At 38.0% G+C, this 17,899-nt stretch overlaps 1 protein-coding gene across 2 annotated transcripts in view; it reads right to left on the minus strand.

Moving 5' to 3' along the window:
- MID1 (midline 1) overlaps nucleotides 1–17,899 on the minus strand; it is a 361,503-nt gene that overhangs the window by 191,262 nt on the left and 152,342 nt on the right. Inside the window, exon 1 of one of the 2 annotated variants that reach the window (XM_081278342.1) lies at nucleotides 11,400–11,448. The exons of the other annotated variant lie outside the window; for it this stretch is intronic. The gene's annotated coding sequence lies outside the window, so the exon portion shown is untranslated. Of the gene's footprint in view, nucleotides 1–11,399; nucleotides 11,449–17,899 lie in introns of those variants that run through there. 2 annotated transcript variants of the gene reach the window in all.

The following is a 17,899-nucleotide window of genomic DNA, read 5'->3' on the forward strand; positions in this document are numbered from 1 at the left end:
GGAAAATGTAATCATTGCCACTCACATATGGTCCTGGGCAAAATCATCTAGTATCAGAATAGGTATAAACAAAGAGGAACAGAACTGCCACAAATTACCCAGCAACCCTTTTCATTTCTCATTTTAGGCATTTCCCCCAATTGTCAAATTTAATTTCCTTTCATCTTATACACATCACTGTGTGACTATCATCTTTATGAAAAATTATTGAACAAAATTCCTCAACAACCTCCAGCCATAGGTTTTAACTATTCTGGTTCCGGGTTTGTTGTTGTTGATTTAAGCTTTCACCTCTGGCAGAAAAACTTCTACTGCCAGAAGTTCAGTTTTTATAAAGTTCATGTATGTATACATGAATAGCAATGATAAGAAAGGTTTCTATGAAATTTTCTTCTGTTTGTACATTTCACCATATATGCTTATAGCTTATAGTGTCATTACAATACCTCAGTGATTATGTAACTTTGGGTAAATCTTTGTAACCTCTCTGTTTCAGTATCTTTTCATAGTTCCAGGACTGTTCTGACAGTTGATTGTGACCAATTGTCAAACACAGTGACCAGGGACTGGAGTTGTGGCTCAATGGTAGAGCACTTGCCTAGCATGTGTGAGGCACTGGGTTCGATTCTCAGTATTGCATAAAAATAAATGAATAAAATAAAGGTCCATCAACATCTAAAAAAATACAGAGTGAACACCTGTTAAATACTGTGAAGTGCACTATTCTTATATGTAAGACATTGTGCTTGGCAGCAGTGTTTCAAAGATCAATAAGATCTTCTTTTCCCTTGTTCACAATTGATGGGGTAAAAACCATTCTGAAACCAAAATCAGCATAAGTAAGTACTACCTATCATCATCATATTATAGTCAATAGATGAGTATAAAGCAGTGACATGTGTATGTATATGCTGAACAGTCTAACACTGAAATCAGTTTGGGTTCCATTTCTTCTTTTATCTGGCTGTGTAATCTGAAAAACGCTAAACTATGTAGGACTCAGTTTATCTATCTGTAAAGTGAAAGGTTTGAATGAAATAATTTCTAAGATTTTTACAAACTCAATATCCTTCCTCCTTGGTACTGGGGTACTGGGGATTGTACCCAGGCATGGCATACCATTGAGCTGCATCCCAAGTCATATATATATGTGTGTGTGTGTGTGTGTGTTACTAGGGATCAAACCCATGGTCTTGTGCATGCAAGGCAAGCACTCTACCAACTGAACTATATCCCCACCCCCCTTTTTATATTTTATTTTGAGACAGGGTTTTGTCAAATTGCTGAGGGTTTTGTTAAATTGCTGAGGCTGGCGTCAGACTTGGCAAGCCTCCTGCCTCAGCCTCTCCAGTTTCTGGGATTACAGGCTTGTGTCACACTTCCTTTCTTCAGTATCCTTTTTAGACCAGACAGGACAAAATGGTGAATGAACTCACAGACCTTCATTCATAATCTTTACCTGCTAAACCAAGTATGGTGGTGCATACCTGCAATCCCATAACTTGGGAAGCTGAGACAGAAGTATCACAAGTTCATTGCCAGCCTGAACAAGGCCATAAGAAACTTAGAAAGATCCTGTATCAAAATTTAAAAGGTTGGGGCTAGGGTTGTAGCTCAGTGGTAGAGCACTTGCTTAGCGTGTGTGAGGCACTGGGTTCTGTCCTCAGCACCACATAAAAATAAATACATAAGCTGGGCACACTGGCACATGCCTGTAATCACAGCAGCTCAGGAGGCTGAGGCAGGAGGATCATGAGTTCAAAGCCAACCTCAGCAAAAGCAAGATGCTAAGCAACTTAGTGAGACCCTGTCTCTACATAAAATACAAAATAGGGCTGGGGATGTAGTTCAGTGGTCGAGTGCCCTTGAATTCAATCCCCAGTATAAAAAAACAAATCAGCTAATACACACAATCCAAAGAGGGGAATTCTGGTACAAAACACTTGCTAACTCATCCAGAGGACAAGCTTTATATTGTGAAAGTAAATTTCTTTCAGAATAAGAGACTAAAGGGCTGGGGATGTGGCTCAAGTGGTAACGCGCTTGCCTGGCATGCGCGGGGCGCTGGGTTTGATCCTCAGCACCACATAAAAATAAAAATGTTGTGTCCACCAAAAACTAAAAAAATAAATATTAAAAAAATTCTCTCTCTCTTAAAAAAAAAGAATAAGAGACTAAGAAGAGTGATACAGGAAAGAAAAGCCTTTTTACAGCTCATCTTTTGTTTCTTCATTTGCAGAATAGAATCCACAGTACATCTACCTCACTGAAATCTTAAGTGCATCAGAGCAAGGTTACACTAATTGCTATTTTATTATACATTAGAAGACTAATGTGGTCAACAATGCTATGTGTCCATTAAATCCTGTTATGATTTGTTTTCCTTCCTGGGAACACAGGAAGACCATTACTTCTCAGCTTCCCATGTATTTAGGCTGTGATCATGTGACTGAGTTCTGGGTTATGGGAAAAAGTGATGAAATCCGCATGTGGCCTGGTTCTTATTACAATCCCATGTGATCCCTCTGCCTTCTCTTCCAGTGTCATATTACAGCAATATTTGAATTTACAGGTCTAGCTGCCATATGATGACGAGTCTTCATATTGGCCACTAGATGAACATTGTTTCATTTTATTAAAAGAGTAAGAGACAACTATCTTCTTTTCCATACACATATCCTGCTTTTCATGAAAAAGGGAAATTTACATTAATAATTAAGAAAGGTAAATCAAAATACATAGTAAAATTAACGTGAGGAAATGGCTTTAAAATTTCAAATGAAGCTGCAAAATCCCTGGGAAAATTCTTTCCAGGGAGGAAAAGCATCTACTCCCTGGGAAACATGTATGACTGTCTAAGTAGGTGCATGTTAGTAGATATTATTTATGCCTAAACATCTACCAAAGAGAATTGCCTGTAAAGAAAATGATATCCTGTGATGCCTGTGTGTTTTGTTGTTGTTTGTTTATTTGGTTTGGTTTAGTTTTGCCTTTTATCAAGTGTGGCCTAACATCTCCTGCAGCTTTTAACAGTCTTTACGTTTCCATTCTGTCTGCATGGCTGCTTTAAAGGAAGATGTGGGGTTATGGGAAAATGCCGAAGGAGAACTCCACCTCTCCTAGTTGGATCACATTACAAGAAAGGAGCAAGTTAAAATGTATGTCTCCTAATGTCAATGTGGGTTTTTTCACTTTGTGAGTCATATCATGTTTAGAGCAATGTCTTCCTTTTGTAAATAGGCATAGAATTTCTATTCATCTAAATGTTTAAAACTATGAAAATAATTTTAATATTAACCACTAGCTTTTATTTATTTATGTATTGACACTGTGGATTGAATCCAGAGGTGCTTTACAACCGAGCTACATCCCCAGTCCTTTTTAGTTTGTGTTTTGAGCAAATTATCTCACTAAGTTGCTACTGTCTTGAGAAGATGCTGAGGCTTGCCTCAATCTTGTGATTCTCCTATCTCAATCTCCCAAGCTATTGGGATGACAAGTGTGTGCCACAGTGCAAAGTCATTTGTAGCATTTAAAAAAACTTAGTTGCCATAATTTTTATATGAACCATACAATGTGAAATATTTATTATTGACTTAACATAAAAAAAATAATCTTTAAATTTTAGCTTACTGGGTGCAGTGGCACATGCCTCTAATTCCAGAGCCTTCTGAAGCTGAGGCAGGAGGATCATGAGTTCAAAGCCAGCCTCAGCAACAGAGAGGTGCTAAGTAACTTAGTGAGACCCTGTCTCTACATAAAATACAAAATAGAGCTGGGGATGTGGCTCAGTGGTTGAGTGCCCCTGAATTCAATAACTGGTAACAAAAAGAAAAAAAAAAGAGTTTTACATCTAAGTGGGTGTTCTTGAACACATGCAGGGGCAGGAAATCAATCCCTTCCTTGCAATCATTTCTACAGTTAGATAGCTCTAAAAGTAGGAATATGTAGTAGTCAGGTTATATCAATCTAGATATATAACAAAAAACTCCCCCAAATCTCCATGGCTTGGCATGAAAAGTATTTATTAATGATCATGTCACAATCCAACATAGAGTTTCTGTTCAGCTAGCTCTTTTCCCAGGCCCAGACTTTTTTCCACCTACCATCTTCTAGGACCTTAGAGTCCTACCTGGGACCTTTGCATCTGGCCAGCAAGCATGGGAACAGAGAAAACTTAGAAGAGCTTACAGGAGGCACTAGGGGTCAGGCTTGGAAGTAGCATGCACCAATCTCACTCACAATTATTGACCTGATATAGGCATATGGCCCCACGTAGATAAGATGGGGCTGGGATATATATCATTTCAGGGTCCTGAGAAGGGAGATGAGCTTACAGATGTTGGAGAGTACCGGCAGTGTCTGTTATGGGAAGTTCTCCCTCCATTAATATAAGGGGGTTTTTGCCAGTACTTTCTACCTATAGGACCCAGCATAACTTTGGGTCATATGGAGTATGTTGACTTTTGCTTTCCCATGATGGCTCTACAGATATTCAAAAGGCAGTTCTTTTATTTTTAAGTCCACTTGCTTCTGAACTATTCACCAAATTAGTCAACTAAATTTTCAGAAAATCCCTTCAAATTAAAAAAAAATACAAAGTTTAATTATTTTGTGGTGGAAATTTTTAAAAAGCACTGTGAAGTCTTGGTCTTTTGCCAAAATTTAGTGGCACTTTTAGAAAACAAAATGTTTCCAACTTATTCCTTTTAAGGCTTTGCTTCATAGGAATATAAAAAAAAATGCCAAAAGATTATATTGTGTAACTTGTTTCTGCCAAACATTCTACTGAAATAAGAAAGTTCTACCAATATTTTCATAGAATTGTTCTTTAGCTTCAGTTAACTATACTCCTAAGTGAAGGATTAGAAATGTTTATGCATAACTGGGCATGATGGCCCATATCAGTCATTCCAGTGATTTGGGAGACTGAGGCAGGAGGACTGCAAGTTCAAAGTCAGATTCAGCAGCTTTGTGAGGTCCTAAGCAACTTAGTGAAACTGTCTCAAAATAAAAAATAGAAAGGGCTGGAGATGTGGTTTAGTGGTTAAATATCCCAGGATTCAATCCCTAGTACAAAAAAAAAAAAAAAAAAAAAAAAAGAAAGAAAGAAAGAAAAAAGAAAGAAAAGAAAGAAAGTCTATGCATCATTTCTACAGTCATATTCATTTGGACCACCACAACAAATATTTATGAAGAGCATATTTAATACATAACGTGTGAAAAAGGAAAATGATTATTCATAGCAGAGATAGCTTTGGCAAAGATGGAATTTCAACTGGGTCAAGTGAATATTTAACTAGGACAAAAACATGTGGACATTAATATAGATATATCTAGATACAGATGAAGATATATCAGCAAGCAAAAATAATTTAGTTTATTCTATATAATAAATTTATTTATGTATTTCTTCTGACTTGGGAATATAATTTAAAATCAGAAGCCACATTGTTTTGTCCTGAGAAGAACTTTCCCTACTGTGGCATTAGTTACTTGGTCTTTCCCTGGTAATCTAGTTATTCATTTAAGAGCAATTTATGAAGCTCCTACACATGTGACTGGTCAAGGTACTATAGATATGAAAATGCATAAAAGCCTCAAAAACTCACAATGCACTGGGGAGCAGGGGCACAGGAAGGGACAACAGGAGCATGTGCAACAGAAGACTCAACCTGAATCATTCATTCATTTTAGAAATATTTTTAAGTGCCTGCTATGTACCAGATACAGTTCTAGATGCTCAGGAAACATGAAGGAAATAAATAGAAATCTCTGACTTTGTGTGCTTTCATGGCAGGAGAGAAAGACAATAGACAAGACACAGTAGAAACAGACTTATGTAATATCCTCAAAGATAAAGTCTCTTGGGAAATAGAAAATGACATTGGGAAAACTGGTGGCAAAGTATAATTTGTAACTCACATGAGAAGTCAGAGAAGACCTCTTAGGAAGATGACTCATAACTTCTCAATTCACATATTATACCTTTGTTGAGTGATACCAAGGTAGTAGAAAAAAACTTGGTGTCTTTTCTAGTTGACTTGGATCATGTTGTTTAAAAATCTGAGTCTGAATTTTCCTCTCCACAAAATGGAAACAATGATATTTCTATATTGAATTGTTGGGGAGGACATAGGGATATAGCTCAATGGTGGAGTGCTTGGCTGGCATACATAAGGCCCTGAATTTGATCATTATCACTGAAAAAAGTGCTGAGGAGATTGAAATGTTTTCCAACCTCATCCTTTATTTTCACGTTTGCCTGATATAAGTAGATGCTCAATTGATTTTGACTCTGCGCTGTCTTAAACCAAGGGCCACATACATGACAGTGTGCATTGCATGTTTACATCCATGTCTTCTCAGTCCTACTCAGCTAAACATTTTGTAAGGCCCAGATGTGTCTCTGACTCCTTTTTAGCTCTCCTGAAGGACATAACAAAATCTTGCACATAGTCAAAACTTCCAATTATCTTTAAAAAATAAATGAAAAGGTGTAGATACGAAAATATGGCAGATTGAAAGCCAATTTACATCTGTCCTCAAACCTCCACCAAAAATGACAGGAATGGGATGAAGAGGACAGATCCTACAGTAAAAATGACAAGGAGGAATAAAAAGTGACAAAATGTAAAGGGCCCACAAATTTTTGGAAGCTGGAAAGCAAATAGATGACCCTGTTAGCACAATAAATTAAATTTCTGGGGTCTATATGAATTAAGAAGCCAGCTAAAATCTTGGGAATTGGAGGCACATTCTCTTCTGTATGCTAGTATGAGAGGAGGTTGGAAGAAGTCAGTTGAGAGTTGAACACCCAAGCCTGTCCAGTCAGGAAATGGTTCTCTCCAATACAACAGAATCTTCAAATTTTAATTCCTGGAGAAACCAGAATAGAAGAACTTTGAACTAAAAGCCAGAAGACACAGCCAAGAGCAGCTGTGTAGAATTGCAAATAGCAGAATTAGGTTCATAGCAAAAATAGATGATTTCAGCAACTTTCTCTCATTTAGCTCTCAAAATGCTAAAGGCAAAGCTATGCCTACAAAGAAGTATGAAAGAAAACACCTACTTAAACAAACAAACAAGATGGGCATGTTGGGTAGCGCATGCCTTTAATCCCAGCGGCTTGGGAGGCTAAGGCAGGAGGATCAAGAGTTCAAAGCCAGCCTCAGTAAAAGTGAGGCACTAAGCAACTCAGTGAGACCCTGTCTGCAAATGAAATACAAACTAGAGCTGGGGATGTGGCTCAGAGTTTGAATGTCCCTGAGTTCAATCCCCAGTACACAAACAAACAAAACCAAATAAACAAAGAAATATGAAATTGAGTCTAATGTATGAAAGATGATATATCATGAGCTATGTAATGCTTTAAATAATCAATAAAAAAATTAAAAAAAAATAAAATACCACATCCCTGCCAAAAAAAAAAAAAAAAAGAAATATGAAAGCCCTACAACAAACAGGGCTAATTTCTGCTCCATGTCCCCTGGTGTAGCCTCCAACTCATGGAATTTCTTACCAGATTTGAGTGTCTCGTTCATAAATGTGAGCGGGTTTCACTTCACTGGTTTTCCTACCAAAATTGCTTAACCTGAACTTAATAATGAGGACACAGACAAACCTACACTGATCTGTAATCTTAAAGTCAAGATACAAAAACACAAAGAAAGCTAAAGAGCTGCTTGAAATGAAAGAAAGAAAGAAAGAAAGAAAGAAAGAAAGAAAGAAAGAAAGAAAGAAAGAAAGAAACTAAAAAGACAAGCTAACTAAATGCAATGGGTGATTCTGAATTGGCTTCTGGAATGAAAAGAAACTATAAAGAACATAATTGGGACAATTAAATTTGAAGGAACTCTAAGCAATAGTATTTTATCAATGTTAAATTTCTTGATGTTGACAAAATCATTTAAAATTTTCTTTGGATACCTACACACTTTCAAAATATTTCCTCAGAGTTTATTTAGTTTCAGAGAGAAAATGGTATAATGGAGAGGTCCAACAGATAACAACTTTATCATGAACTCAAGTTAACATCACCAACATTGGTACAAATTGACATCTTTTGATGTGATTCACAGAGACAGAGGCCATAACAGCACATACAGAAACCTCCTGCCCAAAATGTCCAACCCAAATTGACATTAGGAAACAGCCACATATCAACTGAGACTCATTCTACAAAACAACTGAACTGAACACTTCAAAATGTTGACATTACAAAAGCAAAAATTACAGGAAATGTTCCAAATTAAAGAAGGTTAAACCAGAAAAAATAAAAATTCTTGATCTTGATAACTGGACTATAGTTGTATAAGTAAAGGTCCTTGTTTTTTAGGAAATATACTCTGATGTATTGATTTTCAAAGAGTTCAGAAAAAGTGGTGTTTCCTTTGCTGTTGTGGTTTGTTTTGTTTCATTTTTGTGGGGCTGGGGAGATCAAAGCCAGAGCTTCATACATGTCAGGGAATTTCTCTACCACTGATTCACATCCCCAGGCAAGGCACTGTATTTTTTACATATATGATAAAATATATGGGGGAATATGTAAAAACTTGTAAGTCTGGGTAAAGGATGTATGGGGTTATTTGTACTATTCTTGAAAATATTCTAAGATTGAAATCATATCAAAATTTGAGGTTATAAAAATGAACATTTTCAGAAAGACTCATGAAAGGTATAGACCAAAGAGCTAGAAAAATAAAAACAAGGGGAAACGGAATGCAGAGAAACAGTTCATAAGTATTCAAGACTCAGAAAGTCAAGGGTTGTCTGTTTTCTCTCATATGTGGAAGCTAAAGAGAAAAAAGGGATCTCAGGAAAATAAAAGGGAGACTAAGAGGAGAGAGGAAGGGGGTGGGGGAGGGAGAAGAGGAGGTTAAAGGAAGGTACTGTATTTAAATTGATCAAATTATGTTATTTGTATTATGAATATGCCACAATAAAACTCACTGTTCTGTATAATTATTATGCACCAATAAAAATATTAAAATGCAACATAGAAAAAATCAATGAATATCACAGTAGCTAAAAGAAAATGATTAAAGATCTAAATATAAATAGCAAAGCTATTACCATTAGGTGAAAATATTGGAGAAAATGACTTATGACTTTCACTAAAGAATTCCTTCCTAAATAAAACACTATGTATGATTAAATAAAATATAATGAGTTAATTAAAATACTTTATAAGTACTATTATTAATATTTTCATAGTACGACATAAGAGAAAATAGTCCATGAAAACAGGATAAGGGTGGCAGATGAAGGGTACATTCCAAAAATCAGAAAGTTCTCCTGGAAGTTAAAAATTTCAAGAGCAGATTTTTTTTTTTTTTTTAAATGAGGCACAGTGGCACATAATCCCAGCAACTTGGGAGGCTGAAACAGAAGGATCAGAAATTGAGGCCAGACTCAGCAATTTAGCAAGACCCTCAGCAACTTAGCAAGACCCTGTCTCAAAATAATTTTTTAAAAAGGAGGGCTGGGATTATAGCTCAGTGCTAGAGCACTCGCCTCACATGTGTGAGGCACTGGGTTTGATTCTCAGCACCGCATATAAATAAGTAAATAAAATAAAGGTCCATCAAGAACTAAAATAATATTTTTTTAAAAAAGGACTGGGGATGTAGCTCAGTGGTAAAGCACCCCAGTGTTCAATCTCCAATATAAAAAAAAAAAGGAAATAAATGGGGCTGGGGATATAGCTCCATTGGTAGAGTGTTTGCCTTGCATGCACAAGGCCATAGGTTCAATCCCCAGCACCACCAAAAAGAAAAAAGGAAAAAAAAAAAGGGAAAAGGAAATAAATGGAACAATAGTGTACTCCTATTACCCCAGCTGTTCTAGAGGCTGAGAAAAGAGGACAAGTTTAAGGTCAGCTTGGGCAACTAAGAGAGACCCTGTCACAAAATTAAAAATTAGAAGTACTGGGGATGCAGCTCAGTGGTAGAGGGCCCCTGAGTTCAATCCCTACCACTGGGGATGGGGAAAACAGAAAGAAAAGTTGAAAGTTAAAACTGGGGCAAATTCTACAGATGATGATGATGATGGTGGTGGTGGTGGTGGTCATGGTACTGGAGATTGAACCGGGGGTGCTCTAGCACTGAGCTACATTCCTATTTTCATCTTCCAACATGTTAGCCAGGCCAATCAAATTCATTCTCAGGATTTTCTTTTTTCTTTTTTTTTTTTTTAATCTTTTTTTTTTTTTTAGAAAGAGTGAGAGGGGAGGGGGGAGGGAGGGAGGGAGAGAGAGAGAATTTTTAATATTTATTTATTTATTTATTTATTTTAGTTCTCGGCGGACACAACATCTTTGTTGGTATGTGGTGCTGAGGATCGAACCCGGGCCGCACACATGCCAGGCGAGCGCGCTACCGCTTGAGCCACATCCCCAGCCCTCAGGATTTTCTTAATGGGGCCTAACAGTAGAGAGTATTTTCCTCTTGGCTTATGGTGCAGTGAGGATGTGAAGCCAAGAGTTGAAAGTGACCCTTGCCCAATCTGCCCAAGAGATTTAAGTTGGTATAGAGAGGAAGATAAGAAAGAGAGAAGCAGACAGACCATTCTATTAATGTCGAGTACCTTCTTCTCTATGTCTTCAGCTGTCTTTTTACAGTAGATTGTAGAAGTTGTCTATGCATTCCATCAAAAGTGAAATGTACCCACTCCTTGAATCTGGGTGTGGCCACATGATTCTTACTGGCCAATGGGATGTTAGCAAATATATAGAGACTTTAAAAGTGTTTGTATTTGGGGGCTTGCCCTCTCTTGCAGGGAAACTTTCTGTTAACATATGAAGTGGTCAAGGCTAGTCAACTGTAGGATGAGCCACCTGGTGGAAGCATCTCAGAATGGCGCTTCCTACGCCAACAAGCCCCCAGGTGGCCTGCCACCTGATGCAGACACAAGTGACCCCAGATGAGATGAGCAGAAGAATCACTTAGCTGAGTCTAACTAATTGTTGAACAACAGAATCATGAGTTAAAGATTATTGTTTGAAGCCACTAAATTTTAGGATGGGTGGTTATGCAGCACTGAATAGACTGGGACTCCTCTTACATACACACCAAACACAGAACAAACTTTCCATTTATTACTCAAATAAAACAGGTACATCTATCTGGGGAGAGGGGCATCTACCATCACAGAAGTCCTAACCAGAATCATAGGGCTTCTTGTGCTTCTGTCATTGACTTGCTGATCTGTTCATCATTTAGTCTATTCTGTAACTCAAACTATGCCCTTGTATCCCAAGCTTCCCCTTCCCACTCCTATACTGTCATTACCCATCTAAGCTTTGTCCTTGAATATTTCCAAAAGACCACCTCCCTTCTCTCTATGCCTGCACCTGCCAGGTTGGGCCCCTTCCTGTGGCCTTTGCCAAAGATCTGTACCTGCTACCTTCCTGTTGTCTCTTCTCAATGCCAGGAGCTTGATGATGTGATTATCCATCTGTTACTAATTGCTGGACCTTCTGCCACCATACTTCAGTTGACTGTGCAGATTTCCTCCTGCAAATAGGAGAGCTAGATACCTGCCAAATGCCAATGGTCAGCTTCCTCTCTGGATCCAAACTGTCTCTGGGCTGCTCTGTTCCATTACATTCAGATTCCCACACTCTTTCCCTTCTGGTTTATCCTCAGCTGGAGACACCTGGGCCCAGGAAGGTAGGTGAATGTCTGTGAGCTTTCATATCCAGATAACAAATTGAATATAGGAGAAATTGATGACAATTTTTTTAAAAGATGAGTCATTAGGAAATTACATCTCTTTCTGGTAGAAGAACACTGATAGGGACTTGTGTTTTGCCTTGGCAGCTGTAGACAATGAAATTGATTCTCTTCAGTATGAAGAGTCAGGCCAATGCTGTGCTCATATTCCCTTAGGGCTTTCCATTTCCATACCCCATAGCCTGATACCCTACAACTACCTGTCTCTACATCATCTTCTTCTTCATCAACATCTTCTCCTTCATCATCATCTTCTCCTTCTTTTTCTTCTTCTTCATCTTCTTTTGGTAGTGAGGACTAAACCCAGGGCCTCATGCATGCAGGCAAGTACTCTATAACTGAACTAAATCCCCAGCCCTAGTCTCTACATCTTTTTGCCAGAGAGTCTTCCCTGGAACTGGAGTCAATTTTGCTGACAGATGGCAAAATTGACACAATGGCAGGCCAGATGTGCTAGAGAATGAAAATCTCCTACTCTTACCCCCTGTGTAATCCTCATCCAGTGAGTAACCGAAGCTGGCATATAAGCAACCCAGCTCAGTTGCCCCTTGGGTGAAGATACCTCTGAGGAGTATGTCTTTCACTGGTTCTCAGGGGTCTGCAATAGGATTAAGCTCCAGTTAATAGCACATTCTTTATTGTTTTCCTTCTCTCCCCCATCTGTCACCTCTACATAAATTATAAGCCCTTGAAATTTTGTGTCAAGACTGTATTCAGGAAAACCCAATGGCAAGAGCCTACCTATATGGTGCCTTATAGGACAGGAGCTGGATCTATGAAAATGGTGACAGCAACTTAGAAGGAAGAGAAGCATAATGATGATGATGATCAGAAACAGACACATGAATGGGGAGTAGGTTTATAGCTGCTACTAGGCCCAATTTGTCTTCTGAGAGTCTTTTCTGATGGTAGAGTAACAAAACCAAAGATAAATGTAAGGGAAATTTTGGGTCATTATCTGATTCATCTATCATGTAGGCATCCATCATTTTGACCAATATTCATAGAACAATAAGCTTGAGGTCCTTAATGTTTTATAATGTGGCATTATTTTAGAGACTTTTATGGGAGAATGCTGCTCTGATATTGTTGTTACCTAAGAGCAAATACAACTTAAAAAGATAACTAGGGGCCTGGCATGCTGGTGCACACCTATTATACCAGCAACTTGGGAGGCTGAGGAAGGAGGATTGAGGCCAGTCTCTGCAATTTAGTGAGACCCTGTCTTAAAATGAAAAAGTATAAAAGAACCGGGCACAAAGGCAAATGCCTATAATATCCCAGTGGCTTGGGAGGCTGAGGCACAAGGATCATGAGTTTGAAGCCATGTGGAATTTGAAGCAAAAGTGAGGCCCTAAGCAACTCAGTGAGACCCTGCCTCTAAATAAAATACAAAATAGGGCTGGGGATGTGGCTCAGTGGCCGAGTGCCCCCGAGTTCAATCCCCAGTACCTCCTCCCAAATAAAATAAGTTTTAAAAAAATTTATAAAAGGACTAGAGATATAACTAAGTGGTAAAGAACCCCTGGGCCCAATCCACAGTACTGAAAAAAAAAATCAGGGGTGTCCCAAAAACTGTATTCAAATATTTATGAAATACTGACTTTTTGGTTATAGGCTAAAGTACTGAGTTAAATAGATGAATTCTATTGCCAAATGCCTCCAGACTTCATTGACCTTTTTGGAATTAATACAAAAGCAGAGATTAGATCCAAAACTTGTACAGAGATTCTGTGTGGCCCAGAAAATTATGAGTCTTTACTTGTACATGCAAATTAAATTTTACACATTTCCATCTTTTGGAACAGTGAGCAACCCAGGCATCTGCACTGATTGGGAAAGACCTGTATATGAATGTATGACCTATTCTTCTAACAAAGAGTGGGAAAAATTCTTAGTAGTTCTGAATGATAAACTTTCTACAGAAAAAAAATCACAATTTTGGCATGTGGGAGGCAATGCTAACCATATGAATAAGGCTTCCATCCCTTGCAGGCAGTACTGCAGCCATTGCTTTGTCAAGGGTTCTGAGATTCCTCAAGCATGAAAGGAAGGATAGGGAATCAAATCCTCTCTACTTAATAGGGAACGTCTTAGAACTGCTTCAAAATTAGCTTTGGCTCAGCTTAATGAAATTTCCCCATTGTTGAACAGCAGCCCACCAAATCCGCAGCATTCAAACGACAGACCTTTGACTGTAAAATACTTTGAAAATTATAGAACATACAGAAATAAAGATTTTTATTCTCTTCCTCATGGTCATAAAAGGAACCCAATCTGCACCCCTTTTGAGTAGGCTAAATATTAGAAGCATCCTAACCCAGGAGGATATGCTAGATTGTCACAATATGCAATTTAATGCCTAAAATACCTATGATGTAGGGCCTCAACATTCTGCAATGAAATTCACCAGCCCTTCTGCTCTCAGGAAATTATTTATTAAAAAGGGGGGGTATAATTTTATAGGATGGAAGAGTAACCATGAGACAAGACTGGAAGCCACTCCTTGATTGTGAAATGGAAATTTTTCCAGTGGAGTTTTACTAGAAAAGCCTTTCCCCTTGAGATTTCTCCCCAGGTCTGGTTAAATGAATTTGCCTTTATCAGACTGAGATGAAAGAATGACAATTACCTCTCTACCCTCCTTCCCTTCCACTCTGCACCCATGCACAATCTGTGTTTTCGAAACTTATTAAAATATCAGTGTAATATCCAATATCACTTTCTTTATGTACATAACATTTGACACTCAAAGTTCACCTTTTATCACTCACTATCATTTCATCTCCCTTTCTGAACAGAAGTGTAACCAAATTTACAGTCTTTCAGAGCAAAAATCAATGTAGCAATGTAGCAAACAAAGGATCTCCTGATTCAAATTATACCAGTGTCAGATGCTGATGTGTGTAAATAATTAATTGCGTTTTCTCTGGTGAGTCCAGTTTGATCTTTCATTGCTTGGTGACTCCTGGGGTCTTTGGCTCCCTGAGAAGCAGGAACATTTAGGATTCTTCATTACCAGCTCATCACTAATTTATAGATTACTATGGAGTCAGGTGCACAGATTCAGAGCCTCATCTATCACTATAGGCAGCTCCAGAATTAAGAAATGGCTACTTCCCAGAAATTAACCAGAGGGAGAAGAGATGAAGAAAGCGGATAGCATGGCACTGGTGCCATAGAGGGATACCTTTCCAAGCACAAACGTATCAAGGTAAAAAATTTCCTTCACAACCATCCACACAAACCAGAAAGTGCTATAAAACTACTTTGCCTCATACCAAAATACAATTCAGCTATTCAACTGCTATCAGTAATCATTGAAATTCTTTGTTTTTCTTTTCTGCTATGCCTTCTGCAGTGAAATTTTTACCAGAACAACTGCATTAGATTCACACTTGTAGAAAGGTACTCTTGCTTAAGGGCATGTGGGGGCAGGGGTGTAATTCCTTAACAGAAATATTTTATTTTGCCAGGAAATGACCTTGAAAAAAGAGGAAAATATTGGCACTTTATCACAGGTTTGATAACATATGTGCTGTGTCTCTTGGCCACCAGCATTGAGTGTGGAATTCATTTTCTTCTGATTGTCTAAAGTGTGCCTATGGTGAGGCACATGTTGAGATGTGATATAAAGAAGCACAAAGCGCAAACACTAAAAAGGCCATTTATTACGTACCTTCAAGGAAGCCAGCAATGACTTCAGGATGTATATTACATTCCTAAGTTTTACACGATTTCCTGGACAGTGTTAATAGTTTTCTGAAAATGTTCTCAAGAATTCCACTTCCATCACAGCCAAGTATGTATTCCCACCCTCTGACCCCTCAGCCGTGTCTCTCCCAACTTGTGCACAAAGCTCCTTCTCATGGAGCAGAGGAAAGATGGGCTGCGTAAATAAAACCTCAACCCAGTGGAATCTGAAACAAGCACTAGTAGGATAAAGAAATCTCTGAGCATATTCATAAGGAGTGTTTCTTTATGGAACTTTTCTATGTCACAGGGACACCACTGAGGCTGTGCCACATTCTGCAACTGTTGCTATGGCAAAGCGTCTTGTGCTATTGACTACAGAGCACATTGTTGTGTTTAAGTCATGTAAATGATCAGGACACAAAGGAAGCAGCCCAGGCAGCCCCTGCTCCATCCCAGCATGCTGGGGGCTTTCTCCCTTGACACATGCCATTTATGCTGCATGGGAAGGCATTTTTTTTTTTTTTTCAGAAAGACTCACTCCCTGGGTGCTGCAAACTGGCCTTTGGAGACATTTATGAGATCTCCACATCATTCAGAATTGATTGTGCAGGGGAAAAAGAATACACAGTGATGCTCCTCTTTTTTGTTGTTGTTTTAAGGCCATATCTTTCTATAGAAGTTTTGCATTTTCTACCTATTAATACTGTTTTTTTCAGTCTGCTGGTCTTGTCTCATATTTCAACTTTTTATCAGTGTCTGTCACCAAAAGTGAAGTAAGAGTTTCTCCTTTGTTTCCCACTTATATCTCAAATATGTGTTTTTAATTAAGTATTTTACTACAGCACCAATTCACACTGATTAGACATAATTACAGAAACAAAATATGCAGAATACATTTTAATAATGCCTGGCACCTCTAAGGGAACAATGAGGATCTGATTTAATGATCTAAGTGTTGTTTGAAAGCAACACAGAGTTTTTAAAAAAGTAATATATTTTTAAGTGGAGCTTATTAGTATTTTTGGATACAAACATAAGATACACTATTATTTAGGTTTCAATGCTTATAATTAAAAGAAACATTTAAGGCAACATTTGCTTATGTGAAGAATCAAATTATACCCTTTAGTAATAAAAACTCCATCCAATGAAAACACTTTGAATTGTGACATGAAATGCACTGTTAATTTGTAGCCCAATTTCTTCTTCTTTTTAAAATATTTTTTAGTTTTAAGTGGACACAGAACCTTTATTTTATTTATTTACTTTTATGTGGTGCTTAAGATCGAACCTCACATGTGCTAGGCAAGTGCTATATGGCTGAGCTACAATCCCAGCCCTGTAGCCCAATTTCTAAAGGAAATTTCACCACTAGGAAAATCTATAATTTTTTTTGCGGGTGGCAGGTAGGTACTGGGGACTGAACTCAGGGGCACTCGACCACTGAGCCACATCCCCAGCCCTATTTTGTATTTTATTTAGAGACAGGGTCTCACTGAGTTGCTTAGCGCCTCACTGTTGCTGAGGCTGGCTTTGAACCTGTGATCCTCCTATCTCAGCCTCCTGAGCCTCTGGAATTACAGGCCTATGCCACTGCACCCAGCAAAAACCCTATAATTTTCATAGTATTATATCAATGTCAATTTCCTGTTATGGTTCAGAATGGCAGTATCATTGGGTGAAGTTGCATGAATGGTATCCAGGAACTCTCTGCACCAGTTTTGCAAACAGTTGTGTCTTCAACTATTTCAAAAAATTTTAAAAGTCATTGTAAAAATCTATCTATCTATCTATATATATATATATATATTAGTACTGGGGATTGAACTCAGGGGGACTCAACCACTGAGCCACATCCCCAGCCCTATTTTGTATTTTATTTAGAGACAGGGTCTCACTGAGTTGCTTAGCACCTAGTTGTTGCTGAGGCTGGCTCTGAACTCCCGATCCTCCTGTCTCAGCCCCCAGAGCAGCTGGGATTATAGGCATGCACCACTGCGCCCAGCACAAAAATCTATTTTTGATGTATTGTAAGAATGTATTTTAGCTACTTGTAGAGGAATTTGCTGTGTCAGTAGAGCTCAGAGAATTACTTTTACAGAACCATATGACATTCTTCCAAGCAACTTGTCTCTGCCTCTGGAGTCAAAGGAATTTTGGAAAATGAATTAATTTTCAACAAAAATCCTATTTACTCCCAATTTTAAATTCATTCAAAAAAGAATTCTATAAACAATTATGAATTATAATCTATTTACTTTTACTTCTTTAGATGTTCTTCCAGGAAGTTATTAAAACAGTATTTACAATTCCTATAAGTCTGGTGGTATAATTGGATCTCACTTTGTCTTTTTGTTTTCTTTTTAAAAATTCTCTGTAGTTAAAACCACAGTTTTGCATTCCTCCCCATGATGAGTGAAGTTCAGAGATTAAAGAACATAATACAAAACATATCAAAAGACCGAAAT

Source organism: Spermophilus citellus (assembly GCF_964194105.1).
Source record: "Spermophilus citellus genome assembly, chromosome: X".
NCBI classification, from domain to species: domain Eukaryota; kingdom Metazoa; phylum Chordata; class Mammalia; order Rodentia; family Sciuridae; genus Spermophilus; species Spermophilus citellus.